This window comes from Protopterus annectens, chromosome 11.part0, assembly GCF_019279795.1.
Source record: "Protopterus annectens isolate FY-2018-M chromosome 11.part0, PAN1.0, whole genome shotgun sequence".
NCBI classification, from domain to species: Eukaryota; Metazoa; Chordata; order Ceratodontiformes; family Protopteridae; genus Protopterus; species Protopterus annectens.
In genome coordinates this window covers 372,201,663-372,217,431 of record NC_056745.1, presented here as the reverse complement: position 1 = coordinate 372,217,431, position 15,769 = coordinate 372,201,663, and the positions used below count along the sequence as shown (strand labels likewise).

Sequence of the window (15,769 nt, the reverse complement as noted above, 5' to 3'; positions counted from 1 at the left end):
TTACTCTCAGACTCTACCATGTGTAATGCAGCACCTTCATGTACTTCCATATTAGTTCTAGTCATTCACCACTCTGAAAAAGGAGCAGAATTTCTCTGGTGCCCTAGCCAAATTTCTCCAAATCAGTACAAATATTATTGGTCTCCTTCAGAACAGACCATTAGCTTAGTAGGACCAACCCAATCACAATAAATCAGTAAGTACATAAGTGAAGTTTGGAACAGACATATTTGTCATGTGACGGCCTTAGTGTGGGAATGGTCGGGGGGAGCTGGGGTGTAGGGAGATAGGTAATTTAGGTTATGTGGGTAGGGAGTGGGTAGGAAAGGATTAATTGAGTTGGGAGCTGAGGGAGGAAGTGAGGTAAGGTTAATGGGTGGGTCTTAGGGGTTTTTGAAGGGGAAACCAGTGTGAATAAGCACATTTTGGTGTGGTCTTGTTGTTGCAGGAGGATCACGTCCCAGATGACCTTGTTGGTAAGGTAGGCCTTGGGTGTTGGCATAAGTCAGAAGGTAAGCAGTACTCTTATGCAGGTATATACAGTGGTATCAGGGAGGTATTTCTCTCTCTCTCTCTCTCTCTCTCTATATATATATATATATATATATATCCCCCCCCCCCAATACCTCAGGATAAGATGTTACTGTGCAGGTTTAATTTCTTAACCCAGCAAGGTGGTTTGATGAGGAGATTTATCAGGTTCTTTACAGGAATTGGTTTTCTGTGTAATGGTGGTAATTTTGGCTTTGGTTTATCGGCAAACAATGTGGTGTGTCCTGCTGGAGTTAAGTGTTTGCATTTTGTGTGGTTCTCTACTGTTGGTTTTGTTGGGAGTTTGGTGTTTCGCATGCATTGGGAGGCTTGGAGATTAGTGGTTTTTCCTGCAGTCCTGTTTGACAAGATATGTTAGGCACAGAAAATAACTTTGTAAGGGTCTACTACCTAGCTTAGAATGCAGGAAGCTACTGTCTTTGCTGTGGTACCTAACACTAGAATATTATATGTCCACTACTCATCCATACCCCTTTTAAAGGCTCTGTTTAATGTTTTATAATGTCTCATGGGTACATCAGCTAATCTGAAAGGTGGCCATTGTTGTTCTGCTAGTAGCTTAATAAGCTGGGTGATAGGAGAGGTCTGTCAGAAAACTCAGGCAGAGTACAAGCTCATGATTCCCCTGTGCTAAGCCCTTGTTTAAAAATGGTGCTGATTATTATTTGTTTCAACAACACAACCCTTGGCTTTCGTTTGATGGGGGCTTGGTTCGGGTCTATGTTATGCCTTAGGTTGTTGGGGTTAAACCTTCCGACTTGTTTTCCGATTGCCGCAGGGTATGGTGTGTCTTCTATTTGTTTCCTGTTAAAGGGAGTTAGTCTGCATTGTCTGAGGTTTCCCTGGTGTTGTGGTGTTTTGCAGGCTTTTTGGGGGCCATTAGTGGTTCCCCGTGCATGTGTTTTTTCACTACTAGCTTTAAATAACAAAAAAAAAAAAGGTAACTTTCTAGAGTGTATTTTTGTTTCAGCTAAAGGGTGAGCTTAGACTTGGCCTTTCAGACCATTTTTCTGCTTTGGTTTCATTGCAAAAAAAAAAAAAAAAAAAAAGTGTTGCCAGTTAGGAGGCGTTGGGACAGCCACAAGGAAAGGCACACATGCATGGGTGTGAGGTTAGTACATACGGAAATACCAAGTACAGAAGTTAAAAAAAGTGGGAATTCCTACCGCTAGCCCTCTATGCATCATTCAACTAAAGAACCACCAGGTACAATTTAAAAAATTTAAATTAAACTAATACACATTTCCATGGCCATGAAAGTTATACATATTTATGAGTCACCATATCTGGGGTTGTGAGGATCATGTGGTTCGCACTTTCCAGAGCTGTTATATCATAGTCTCTCACAATTTGATTAAGGGAAGAATGGAATTTGTAATGCAGTTAGGTCAGGCATGGGGTGAATCGCCGGTGGCTCTACAGAATGCTGTCATCAGCTACCATTAAGACAACATTAAAATAAAAAAATAAAAAATAAAAAAAAGGGAAAGATGATGTCCAGCATGAAACCCTTGATTGTGGTAGGGTTGGGGCTCATAGCAAGAGGTTCTACGGTCGATTCTTGGCAGGTGGGCCTTCTGTGTTGAATCGGCGTGTCCTTCCTGTGTTCATGTGGATCCTGTGTTCATGTAGGTGTGTTGTGGCTGGGGCCACATTGCAAAGTCACGCTTAATGGTCTCATTTTATGTCAGATTTCCTTGGTAAGAAAAGGTTAAATATTAAATACAGAAATAAGCCCAGAAGGTAACTGGGCATGGCAACGACTTCATTGAAGGGAGGTTGGTCTGAGTTTGCCCCTATTATCCCAGATGGCTAGTGGTATGGATGCTGTCTATAAGGTAAAAGGTCCTGGAGTTCAAGCCAGCCAGGGCCAGTTATTTAGAATATTGTACATGGTACATCGTGGGAATATATATAAAAAAAAAAGGTCTTTTACTGCTCTAGAGGTGAAGCCAGCAGTTACCATGGGAATGCTATGGTGATTTTGGTTGCTACATAACTGACCTTTTGTTAGTGCATTATTTATTTACAGTTGTATAAAATTTACATAGCATGGAAAGGGACTGTTTGCAAGAGGTAGAGTAAAATGGGGAAGTGAAGGGTTTACTAGGGGTTGGGGAATTTTGAGCTGAAATGTTGTTACTGATTAGCTGTGATAAAGTTGTATTTATTTGCCTGTTTTAACACTTTTCTTTCTTTTGTAGGGTGTGTGGTGACCATGACAGAAATGTTGAGGCAGCGATAGGCCAACATTGTGGCACAAGCCAAAGACCTATTCAAAGAGATTCCTAAGGAGGTTCCATCAACCAGTATTCAGGGTCTGAACACTTGAAGAAAGCGGCAGATGGGGACTGGAACACAGACATAGAGAGCTATGAGAGCCAGGCAGGCGACAACGGTGGATGTGACAATGAAGGTTGTGATGCCAGTTGCAACCCCTTCATCTTCTTCAGGTAATCATTCACCAGGCTTGGGGGGGTAAGGAGTTAGGAGCAGTGACATGAAGTGAGTCAGGATGCAGTGGGGCTGTTCCAAGATGTGAGTAGGAGTTTTGAGGTTCCAACTGATTGTGAGGGTGTTTTTGATAATGCTCTATCTTTTTTTAGGTCAGGAGTTGTGCCCAGAACTAGATGAGGTTGGGTCTGAGTTTGGGTCATGGCCGGGGGGGGGGGCTGGTCAGTGACGCAGGCACTATGGCAGGAAGGGGCAGCAATTTTATTGACTCCTCACATATCTATGGTGGTGAAGGGGAAGATTTGGAAAGGGGAATTCATTGATATTTTTGAATTGATTGATGCTGATGAGGTTCAGTGATTGACAAAAGCAGAGTTGGCTAATGGGATGGACCTTTTGGTGGCATTAGCGACAATAGGTCACAAAAGGGTAGGTAGGTTTTGGCCTAGGTCATGGGAAAATTGGGTCCTGGGTTTTATATGCTACATGGCTGTGTGTTTGGAGGGGGACACTTCATTGGCCCTTCTGCTCCTGGCCTATTTTTGACCATAAGGGAGGCACAGAGGTTGTGGACAGGTACTGCATGGTTATGGTATGATCAGAAGTTTCACAAGCAAAAGGCGGTGTACAAATCCATGCATTGGGAAGTCAAACACCTCGACATTTGGCTTTCTACCATGATGGGCACAGTTGTTTGGGGTAGTAGGTTGGTTCAGCCAGCTGAAGGGGGTCACTGGATTGGATATCGCAGGAGAAGGCAGAGGCTCAGCAGGCAGTTCATTATGTAAATGATTTCTTGGTGGGGGAAGGTAGAGATGGGGCACAGGTAGCTATGTAGGAGTTTGTGGGGTTGTGTGAGGCCTTGGGAGTACCTTTGGCTAAGCATAAGTTGGAGGGCTCTGTGAGGGTATTGAATTTTTGGGTTTGACAGTAGATGCAGAACAGGGTTTGTTTTGTTTGCGCAGGACAAGATGGTTAGGTGCAGGGAAAAAATTTGCTGTGTGAAGTCCAAGCCAAAGGTTCGGGTGAGCGATGTTATGGAACTGTTGGGTTTGTTGAATCGTGCATGCAGGGCAGTTCATCCGGGGCAGACATTTTGCTGGTCAGTGGCATTTCTCTTGAAAGGAGGGCAGAGTAAGCATCACTGAGTATGTGTCAGTAAGCTAGCACGTGAGGATTTAGAACTGTGATTGACATTTTTTTACAACAGTTTAATGGGATTTCATTTTAGCTGCTGGGTTGGGTAGAGCAAGGAGAACTGTAGTTGTTTACAGATGCTGCTGGGGGACTGGGCATGAGAGCTTACTTTGCAGGCCAATGGTTTTCTGTTCCATGGCCTGAGCATTGGTCACAGGAGTGGAAACGGGATGTTGTCTTTTTGGAGTTGATGCCAATTTGGGTGGCTTCTGTAGTATGGCAGGATCAGTTGGAAAGAAGGAGAGTGGGATTCCATTCAGATAATGCTGCGGTGATGAAAGTGCTGCAGGCGAAGATGGCCAAATCCCCTTGTTTTATTACTTGTTCTTAGGTAACTAGTGTTGCAAAGTCTGATGATTAACTTTTCATTTACATGGTTGCATGTTCCTGGGGTTAAGAATGAGATAGTTGACAGCTTGTCTTGTTTTCAGTTTTGCAAGTTTCGGCAGGTGGCCCCTACAGCGGCATTGCGACATTTGACAGATTAGGCAATTGTAATCGGCAGCTTGGTGCAACAGTTATGGGTGGTATCTATGAGAAGAGTGTACAGTAGGGCGTTGTTTGATTTTGACAAGTTTTTGAGGCAGTTACCAAATGAGGAGTATGTGTGTGTGGTCAGAGCATTTGTTGTTGTGTTACTTAGCTATGTTGAGGGGGCAGTGTAGGGCATCTTGAACGGTGAGGGTTGTATTGGCAGCTATTGCTGCTTTTACTCGACTGGCTGGTCTATAGGATTTCACTAGGTCATGGGTGGTGAGTAGAGTATTGAAAGGTTGGGCCAGAGTTGAAGGTGGGGTCAGAGATAAAAGGTTGCCTGTGATGAAGGGGATTTTAAGGATGTTGTTAAAGGATTTAGGTAAAGTGTGTGGGTGTTTGGATGAGTATGTAGTGTGGGGTACGGTTAGCATGTGGATGTATTGTGGGGAATTTCGGAGTGTGAGCTATTGGGTTCTTTGGTTTGGGAGAATGCGTTGATATTACCTAGGGTGGAGCATATTAGGTTGCGGTATTTGAAGATGGATCAGGAAGGTTTTGGGTCCCTGATAGTTTTGGAGGAGGTGGAGGTGAGTTGGAGATGTTCTGTGGTGTGGGGAAACAGATTGTTGATGGTTCAAACGGGTAAATGTCACAGGTTAGTTTTACATCATTACGTGTAAAGGGTTGATGGGTGAACAGTTGAACTTGATTATGAGAAGGGCTCTTTGTAGTCTTGGTCTAGAAGGGGATAGGTTTTCTTCTCATTCTTTCAGGTTGGGTAGGGCATCAGATTTAGCTAAGGAAGGAAGTTCGATAGAAGTAATCAAGGGGGTGGGAAGGTGGTCTTCCAATGCCTTTTTGACTTATATTAAGTAGCTTTGTTAGAGGCTTTGTTCAAAGGTTTTTTTTTTTTTTTAAGGTAGCAGAAGGATCATCATCTTGGGAAATTCTTTCATATACTAGGCAGCTAGGCACTCATCAGTTAGATGCAATGGAATTAATTTGGGTCTGGACTGCTTTGGATTGAAGGTCATCTGGCATGGTGTTACATGGGTTCCTGTGGAGCAGGATATTGCAGGTATTTACTGGATTACAGAGTCAGTGGAGGTTGTTGCAGATGTTGTTGATCCATTTAGGGGGGGATGATTTAAGTAGAGTTCCAAAACGACAGTTGGTGCATCGCATTTGTGAGGATGGGTTAGCACTGAGAAAGATGTATCCTTCAGTGGTTTTGATTTGGTCTGAGATTATTCCCCATTTACTTTGGAGGGAGGCAAAGAATTTTGCACCAGTGGAAAGGGCTCATAAGTATGTCAATTTTACATTGGTGAAGTATATGAAAGAAATTGGGGTGCATACTATACAGCATGTGGAGTTTGAGAGCAGGGATTCTGTATGGTATAGATCAGATGGAGTTCATCTCAATGCCTTTGGGTTTGATGTATTTGACCTTAACTTGGGTTTGATGCTGGAGGATTTACTGAAAAGTGATGTTGTCTGAGGGGGAACAGCCCTTTTGGGCTGGTGGATGGAGGAAGGTCAGGCCTGACCCTGTTCTGTTCCCCCTCAGCAGGAAATTGCAATTAGAGATGGTGATATTGATGGCGAATACCTTGGATTGGAAGGATGAAATGGTGATATTAAAGTGCCCGGAGACACTGCCTTTATGATTGTAATGATAAGTGAGCAAATGGGGGACATTGCTTATCCAAGGGTGAGCATGTACGCTGCCCTTATTTTCAGTTATTATATTCAATGAATGTTTTGTGTGTTTCAATAAAAGTTTTATGTTCATTATTCCATTTCTATTACAATAAAGGTCATCAAAAGTCTGTTGCTGTCTGTGTACGTTTATTAGGACCGTGACAAAAATGTATTTTTGGCAGTCTTATCTGTAGTGTTATTGAAATAAATAATATTTGTGATGCTTCACTATTTTCTTTGCCACCCTCTTACCTGCTTTACCATTTACCATCTTAATTAAGATTTCAAGCCTGTTGTCTAGCTATGCACGAGACATTATAAAAATAACCTTGCTGGTATACATGTAGCCAATATAATTAAACCCTTGACCTCCCCTGACAGTGCAGAAGACTAAAGCTCTGATCTTTGAGTCAGCTGCTTCCTGTTTTTGTGACAGTTATTGATTCATTCCACTTTTTTTGCCTACTGTGTGAGTCTGAGGAACACATTTAACTAGACAGTGCTCCATGATCACCCCCTGAAAAGGATCAGTTGTGCCCAGTGGGTTTAACTTTTCAACAGACAGATAAAATAAAAATAAAAATACATCCCTCAAGAAGGTTCTGTACCCACTTAGCTGTGGAACTTTTTAGCATCTGAAATGACTACAGTACCTTTCATGAAGCCATTCAGTCTTAGAGCTTGATGTCAGTTCTTTTACTTATTTCAATCTGCTACCCTGGATATTTTAACTAGAGAAAACCCCTTTTCAGCAGGAAAGCCTGCGAGAAAAGCCCCATGTTTATATATTAAAGCAAAAAGCATTAGAAACAGAGCATGTGATTAAACTTTTTAAGCTACCCAAAGTGGGTTTGACCAATACAAAAGTTTCTAGAAACATACATAGGCATGTACAAAAGAAAAGAAGCAAATGGCCTACATATGATATATACAAACATATTCACACTGGCTATACACAAGAAGAAAAGATTATACAGTCAGGGTGATGAGAATGTGTATGATTATTTCAGAAAAGAATGATAGCTTTTATGGTTGTTGGTGGTATGATTATCCAGGTGAAAAGCAGGAGAAGAACCAAAACATGGACAAGTAATGTCTGAGTCTGGCTTTAAAGGATTTCAGTTTTTCTAGTTGTTATAGTTGAAGCAGTATTTTGTGCGACAGTTTAGCAATACAACGTCAGTAAAGTAAGTCATCACTCTAGTGCTGAAGTATATTGCAAGCTTCTCCTTCCTTTATATGGCTTTGATTTCAGCTTAATCAGTATTACATTATTGATATATCTATAGCAACTAATAAATATAAACAACTACTATATCATTAAGTGTGTCTATTCACTGCCATTTTTCCTGTAAAAGCATATGTTGGGACTACCATTCTTCAGTGTTTATATAAAGTATACTAACTTGACTGTGGCAAGAGTTCTTTCATTATACAAATGATTTAAAACTCCAAATCAGTTCTCACACTGTTGTAAAAGAACCCTTTAAAAAATTCATTTCCCAGTGCTTACCAAATGATCTTGTGTAAATGCTCATTTCCATTAAAAAATATTTCTGGGAAACATAAACCTTCACCAGGCTAGAAATGCCTGATGGTATTGTGTGCACTGATACAGTCACAAGTGAGATCATACTTACTTACCATCAGAAATCTTTGTGCTAATCCAACTCCATAGTTGGCCTTTACTAGCCTTTTTGAAGTTTCTACAACAAAAGCAAACCCACAGTGCCACATATTGGTAAAACATATCTAACTCTTCACACTTGGCTAACAACAGCAAAGGGCATCTTCCATTGGACAGCTTAGGGCCAGCACATTTAATGCATCAGAACATTGACATTCTGGCCACTAGTTACAATACATGGGCCAGATTTGCTATGGACTCCATTTCTATTAGACACAGCTGTATAGCCCTAAAAATCAAATGGTGTAATGAACACACAAAATGCAATTCAAACATTTGTGAGACACAGATCTAGATTTTCTGTAGTAGCTCATTTCATCCATTTTAAAATATTCTATTCATGCATAATACTGCAGCTGGAAAACATTAGTGATATTGTTTTCCTCTTGAGATACGAAGGTCTCTCAGCAGGTAGCTTAGCTTTTAGGTTCAAAGATAAGTACTAGGTTAGATGCCCTTGTAGTCCATTTAAGGCCTTGAAAATTCCCCTTTTTGTGCTTGAATTAACCTGTCCCATATAGTGTTAGACTGGTCTTACCCGTCCCATGGCCAATAATTATACATTACTCCAATCAGAATAATTGGGTTCATACTATAGATAATTTGAGGGGACCTGTGCATGGGATAATGCTTTTAGGAGCTCCTTCTGTCCACTAGTAGTACAGAGGGCGGCCCTAGGGTAAATGTTCTGTTTCCCATCATAGATCCAAGTGGCACTTTAGTATGTACAAGAGTGAGATTTCTATTACATGGATGGGCAGTCAGTTCCAGAAAAGCAATATCCTCTGTGAGTTATACCTGGTAAACTGTTCTGTTGATATTACACAGCAGATTTAGATCCCTAGACCAAGTATTTTCTTTCACCCTGCTGGTCTTGTTTTATGTTTATATGGTCTTAGGTCAATTTAATTGTTTAACATCATATTCTTACTTTTTATATTTATGAATCATGTACAACTGTTGATTATTTTTGATGTGTTTAAAACAATTTTCATATGATTTTGCTAGGTGTTTAAGACTGGTTGGTCCATCAATTACTTAATTTATTGGAGGTGCATTATGGTACAAATAGTGTGTGTAGCTTGTTAATATCGTATCGGGATGAAAATACTCAACTAAACTGTTAAACAAAGCTTTTTAAACTACATTCTGGTGACAATGCATTTTCTACCTTGCCAGTCTCAATACGTTAATATTTATTGATAAAGTTTCCTGGTTATTTAGTTTTTTAGTCTAAGCTATCATTTTTCGGATTATCTGTTGTTTTGTGTAAAAACTGTTATGTATCTAACACATTATGCCACAAAGTGGCATAATTCAGGAATTTTACGAAACCTAAAGCAAAACTTAACAGCTGTGCATTCCAATATAACACACACACTTGAACAATTGTATAGATCACCAATTTATTTTGTATTTACACTGCAGATATTGTCTGTGCTTTTGGAATATCTTAATATAATTGTTGTCTAGTTACATTTTTTCAATTGTCTGTACTATTTCTATATCACTTTTGTGATTCAAACTGTGTAATATGCATCCATTTGTAGCCTGGTACTTACTGTGTTAAGCAAGGATGATGGCAGAAAAGGTCCACTTACCTGGTTTATAAACATGATAACTTAATAAAGGAAATGTGCCAGTATATTGAACTCACATCATACTTCAACAGGTTTCCTAATTTCTTTTAAATATAATTTTCAGCAATCTTGTTTGTTTTATAGTAACAGCAATGCTGTACAACTGTTACACAATAATGCACATGCACACACATTACCAAAAGATATTCTTTAATTGTAACATGAAAATGTTTAAGCATATAAAGTACTTCCAAGTCAATCCCAATACAAAATCTACAATACTCTCACTTTGAAAACTTTATGAAATGACATATTTACATAAATGAGAAGTTGCACTTTTGATATTTTAAAGGCATTTTTGTTTTGTCAGCAAAGTAGATGAGGATGATGACTATTCACGATTCTCAGAGTGACATAAGATTGCGTTCATGGATACATCTTACCCCTGCAGCAGCTGTGTCCATCACTGGCATGTGTTCTGGCAGGATAACAACTATCACTTTATAACTATGTTCTACAGATGTGCTTGTCTGGCAATGCCCAAGTACTTGTCATTTAAACATTGTCCACCAAAGACAAAAACTGCCTTCATCCAAGAATATTTCCAACCTGGAAGAGATTAAAGTAAATGTGTCTCTAATCCTAATTGCAAGATGACAAACAAAGTTAAGCAGTCACACAAGCTGTCTCCAGGATTAGCACTTCTAAGGAACAATTGTAAACTGTAGTTGTACAATAATAGGGAGGCAATGTTCTAGCTAAAGGTGCATGACGTTCAAAAAGCATTATTGATTCAGTTGCTATTCAGCTAAGTGTGTGTGCATGTTTTGTGTGTGTGTGTGTGTGTGTGTGTGTGTGTGTGTGTGTGTGTGTGTGTGTGTGTGTGTGTGTGTGTGTGTGTGTGTGTGTGTGTGTGTGTGTGTGTGTGTGTGTGTGTGTGTGTATGTGTGTGTGTGTGTTGCTCATGGTAATGAAGGAATAGTTCCAACCTCCTGTTTGTCAGTTATTGTTTTCTTGTGGCAGTCATGAAATTGGATGTTGCATGTTGTAAATTTATTGCAGTTAGCAAATCTGTGCATAAATAAAATAAATATAAGATATTAACATGCAGAACACCAACCATCTTATAAAATATGTTCACGACATGACATTTTCTTAAGGACTGCAAGGCTCAAAACATTAATCGTACTCAACATGACATAGCAGCCAACACGGGATAAAATACAACTGGAAAAGAAAAAATGTGGTTTTGAGAAAGTTTCTAATGACAATGTGTCACAATACAGTGTTGTATGTTACCCACATTATGGTTAATGTGGTGTATTTTCCAGCATCACGTTCACTGTGCTGACCTCACAACTGCAGTCATTGGCTATGTACTTTACCACTAGCCAATGAAAATATGTGTTAATATTAATATCTAGCCTCTGTCTTTCTGCCTGTAATAATTACAAAGTTTTGAAAATAAACAAGATTTTTATTTAACAGAAATATTGACTTCAGCTAGAGAGTTACTGATCCTTTAGACTTGACTTTGTGGATATGTTTCAGAAACTGGAACATAGGACAAAGAATTGTTTACATCATGTCAGTTTTTATAATATTACATTTGGCTTTTACATTGTTCTTTTATTTGACATGGTATTCACTGTTCACTGCGAGGGTAGCTTATAAAAGACACACCATCTATGTTTTTCTTAGGGTTTTCTTTCAGCTGTATCTAGGGTGCAGAAACAATTACGTGGAGTTGTTTCATTAGTTGTTCAAATTTTAGGTAAATCTTAGACGATTTGAAGTCTAGATTGCTTGATTCTTAAACCTGTGACCTCTTTAGAAAACATTGCTGGCTCACAGCTGCCATTTTTCATTTTCCACTGACACATTTTCAGGACATAAAGCTCTGATACCCTATATAACATTTCATTCCATTAGAACAGTCACTAAGAGATGTCATTGATTATAATTTTAGTTTAGCATTTAGTAGTTAAGGCAGGTCTTACATCCTTTATATTTTATTCCAAGGTTTGTTTTATTATATTTAAGGTTCAGTATTGTAACGTATCAAAGTATCTTTAATTGTAACATTTTATATTAAATATTTAGTCAATGAACAATAGAAAAAGGATGATAACAATGTGATGAGATAAAGCGTTATTGCATCATATCTAGGTAACAATGCAATATCAAGAGATGAAATTATTGCATTTTATTACTGGGATGCAATGTAATAAGCACAAGGTCTCAGAATTATACAAGCATTACCACAAAGCTATCATTCTTACATTTACAGCATCATACAAATGACCACTAGTACTTATCACAGTACCGTACTACGTCACAATGGAGAAAACCATAAGGATTTGCTATTCTACATCAACCAATACAAATGGCAGTTAAAGTACTTAACTGTGCAGCAACATGCTTAAAGTTCACCTTTCTCCAACCGTCTGACTAGGCACTGTGATTTTTTTTTAAATATGCAACGCAGTCCTTTGTGGTCTACACTGCTTTGTTCTGCCAGTGCAGGTAATAAGTTCTCCCTTTTCCATTTCAAGATATTAGTATTGCATCCAGGCAGAGGCAGTTCTTCATATTCTGCCAATAATATATACTTTCTATCAATAAGCAGGTGGGAGAGATGCAGAATTCATCATTTCTCACAGCTGTACACCACACTAAATAGCCAGCTGAGCAATGTTGTGATCCAAGGAAGAGATATAGTCATGCCATTCACTAAACTCCTCAATAAGCAGACAAAACAATGACTGGTCTAGCAACAGATTTAGCAGTTGAAGGTGCTTCTAGTGTTTCCTCGGATGGTGTTTTTCCGATGGCCACCAAAATCTGTAAAACAACAGTTACCCACATTCCAGCAATGTAAATCCTGGCTCATTAGCATAGCTTCTTAAATCATCTTTAAAATCTCTTAAGCCAGTCAGACAATTTACACTGGTACTAACAGATTTTGTGGTCAGTAATCATGACAAATTCAAACAAAAAGGGCTCTTAAAAAAGGAGTTTCACTTTTTGAAAGACAAAGAAATGAATATAAATGTATATACCTCCAAGTTTAGAGTAACAAATGGCCTAAATAATTTCCATCAATCAAGGCGTTCTAAGGAATGCTTTCTCTGACTGTACATTTAATACACCCTTATTACTTCTATGTATAGTCCCAATAAAATATATTTCTAGTAAATATTTTACTAATTGTAGACATTAAGTATATGCTGAGGTGTTACTTCAGTGCTACTCATGACTTGCAATTAAAGTTGACTGATTTCATATATCAAATGTCACTAGATGGTAGACTGAATGACATGGTTGAATATCTGAATTGTGACCTTAACGTTGTGATGTCATAGAAATATATGGCATGAAGCCCATAACTAATAAGCTAGAAAAAGCATACAAATGAAATAATGGTAGTAGATGCCCAGTTCATTAAATGATTACAAAGGCAAATGCCCATAAACACTGGAATCACAGCACATGAATTAACATGTTTGGCTGGCTTTTATCTTTGTTATTATTGAATTGTGCACATTGTTTAGCTTGCATCTCAGTTTTCAGGATTGTACCTAAACCTCCATCTTTGTCCTCAGTTTCAAATTCATAGAGAACAAATAAAAATTACAGCAATATAGGCCTCTATGAATATATTAAGTGTGTCTCTCTAATTTCACAGCACAAGAACATTGTTTACATCGAGCACGACAATTTGCAGAATAACAGTTTCACAAACCACATTATAGTAACTCATAAACAGACAAAATGCCATCATACTGTATACTAAACTCACTCTAGTACTATTGTTATCTTCCTGAGAGAGAGGGAGAGAGAAATGGCAGTATTTCAAGCACAGATGCTCATAAAGAAAGCATCAGCTAATCACATTGCCTAAGTAAGCTAATTATTCTCAATTATAAATGGCAGAAGAGGTTAGAAGGGCAGTGTGATGGGATATAGTTCACATAATAGTTTGACAAAAAACAATCCATATCATCAGTTTTTCTGACAGTTGTCCTTTCATAATGAAAAGATCTGTTGAGAACTTCAGTACATTTGCTTTCATGCCCTTTCAGGAAACAAACTACTGTCATACAGCAGGAAGATTTGTTTATTACAAAAGACATAAGTGATGCAAAATTAGGAGGAGTTGGAGACAACAACAGTTATGTCAGTATTCATTATGTTGTCATCTTTTGAATGTAGTACTTCCTTAGCATGTTTTCAGTAATTTTGTTGAAGGAAATGACGTATTTACATTCCAACGGTATGTATGACGTCGGAAATGCCTGTGGCGACCTTGATTCTGTAACACAGTTATTCGATGTCGATGCAAAATGAGCATCTTACAGCAGGAAAGGTGCTTCTCAGTATTTGCTTCTATTCAACAGTAGAAGAGACTCATCTGAATATATCATAATACTTAAACAGCTGCAAACAGATACCTGCCAGGCTGATTCTTTTCAGATTTTCATGTGTTCTGTATTGGTTTGCATCAAAGAATCGTGTATTGAGTCATACTAAAATAAAACTTGTAACTTGAGCTCTCTTCAAAATGGAGTTTTCTTACTTTTCTGGAATGAACATGTCTGTACTCAGAAGTGCTTCGAATAAGAAGCAAAAATATGAGTTTCACCTAAAGAGGAAGGAAGGAATGAAAAGAGAAAAATGAAAACTATATTTGGCAATGACATTACAGCAAAATAGACCATCTTTCACTTGTCAAAAAGCAGACGTGAATAACAGTTGAATGGATAATATTAGTAAATTAAGTACAGTCTGGTAGTTGACTTTGAAGATTAAGGAGCTATTAATAAGCTGTTTCCTGTGATCTAATGGTGCATGGTTTGATTCTCTCGGCCTCCATTGCCTAACCAGACACTGCTCCAGGACTGAGCCTGAAAAAGGTCCATGGAGATCAGTTCTCTACATCAGAAAAAAATATAGCTAAATAAATAAAATACTAACAATATGATTAACTCTGAATCTAAATGATAACAGTTATAGTATACATAGAAATTATTATCAAAGAGCTCAGAAGCTGATGGCTAGACACACAGGTTAAAGCAGGTGCAAACATTGCAGCTAGACATTATAGGAGAAAACACACACACACACACACACACACACACACAGATATATATATATATATATATATATATATATATATACATACACACACAGATTCAATACACAACAAAGAATGTGAGAATATCTATGCATATTTCCATGAAATTAGACAATGTTAATGAGTTTGATGGATAATCCTCTGCCTCTGTGACTTGTAAAACTGGTCCAGCACAGAAATTTGAGAGGAACACAATTCAATTCATGCCCTGGCAATCTGCCCAAACTTAAAATTAATAATATAAAATATGGAAATTACTGGATAAAGTTCGACACTAAACCTTTTTGTGCAGTTTCAAGTACAGGTGCTACATAATCTGTATGAAGTATTAGTTCACATGTTTAGCCCTGGTTCTTCCAGAGTAAAGAAACAGAATGCAGTTTTGACATTTACTTTTTTAAAGCATGCTTACTAATTCACTGCAATAACATTGGATAATAATGAAGAAGTGATTCTCATTTTATATTTTTTGAAATCACCAGACTACCATACTGAATTTCCATCTAGGGAAAAGCAGCTCTAAACTCTGTCACTCCCTATGTAGTCAGTGGCTTAGAGGACAGGAACATCCCTTCCAACATCTCCTTTTATGTGAACTTTTCCACTGGACAGTTTCAAATGGGGAAAAAAGAAAGAAAGAAGGTTAAGGCTAATGAGTACCTAGGATTGTTACAGGAATGGGATCTATGCACACTATTCTTTATGAGGTGAAGGAAGGGCAATAAATATAATAGGAAAAATGACACAGGGAAACCCCTGTAAAAAATGAAGACGTGAAGAGAATAACATATTACAGTTCTCAGGACTAAGACAGAAAGATCTACTGTAAGGGCTCTTTATTAAACAATATCATAGTGTTTCATTGCTTAATATTCTAAAGAAGTGGTTGAATGTAGATGATGTTTGTTTATAGTTTTCATTTTGAAATCACTTAATTTGCAAAAGCTTTTTAGTAGACTGACATACTTACAAACAAACATT

General features: G+C 38.2%; 1 protein-coding gene across 1 annotated transcript in view; it reads right to left on the bottom strand.

The window, feature by feature from the left end:
* Positions 1-10,581: 10,581 nt before the first annotated feature.
* KITLG (KIT ligand) overlaps positions 10,582-15,769 on the bottom strand; it is a 585,654-nt gene continuing 580,466 nt past the window's right edge. Inside the window, exon 11 of the mRNA XM_044087862.1 lies at positions 10,582-14,296. The gene's annotated coding sequence lies outside the window, so the exon portion shown is untranslated. The remainder of the gene's footprint in view (positions 14,297-15,769) is intronic.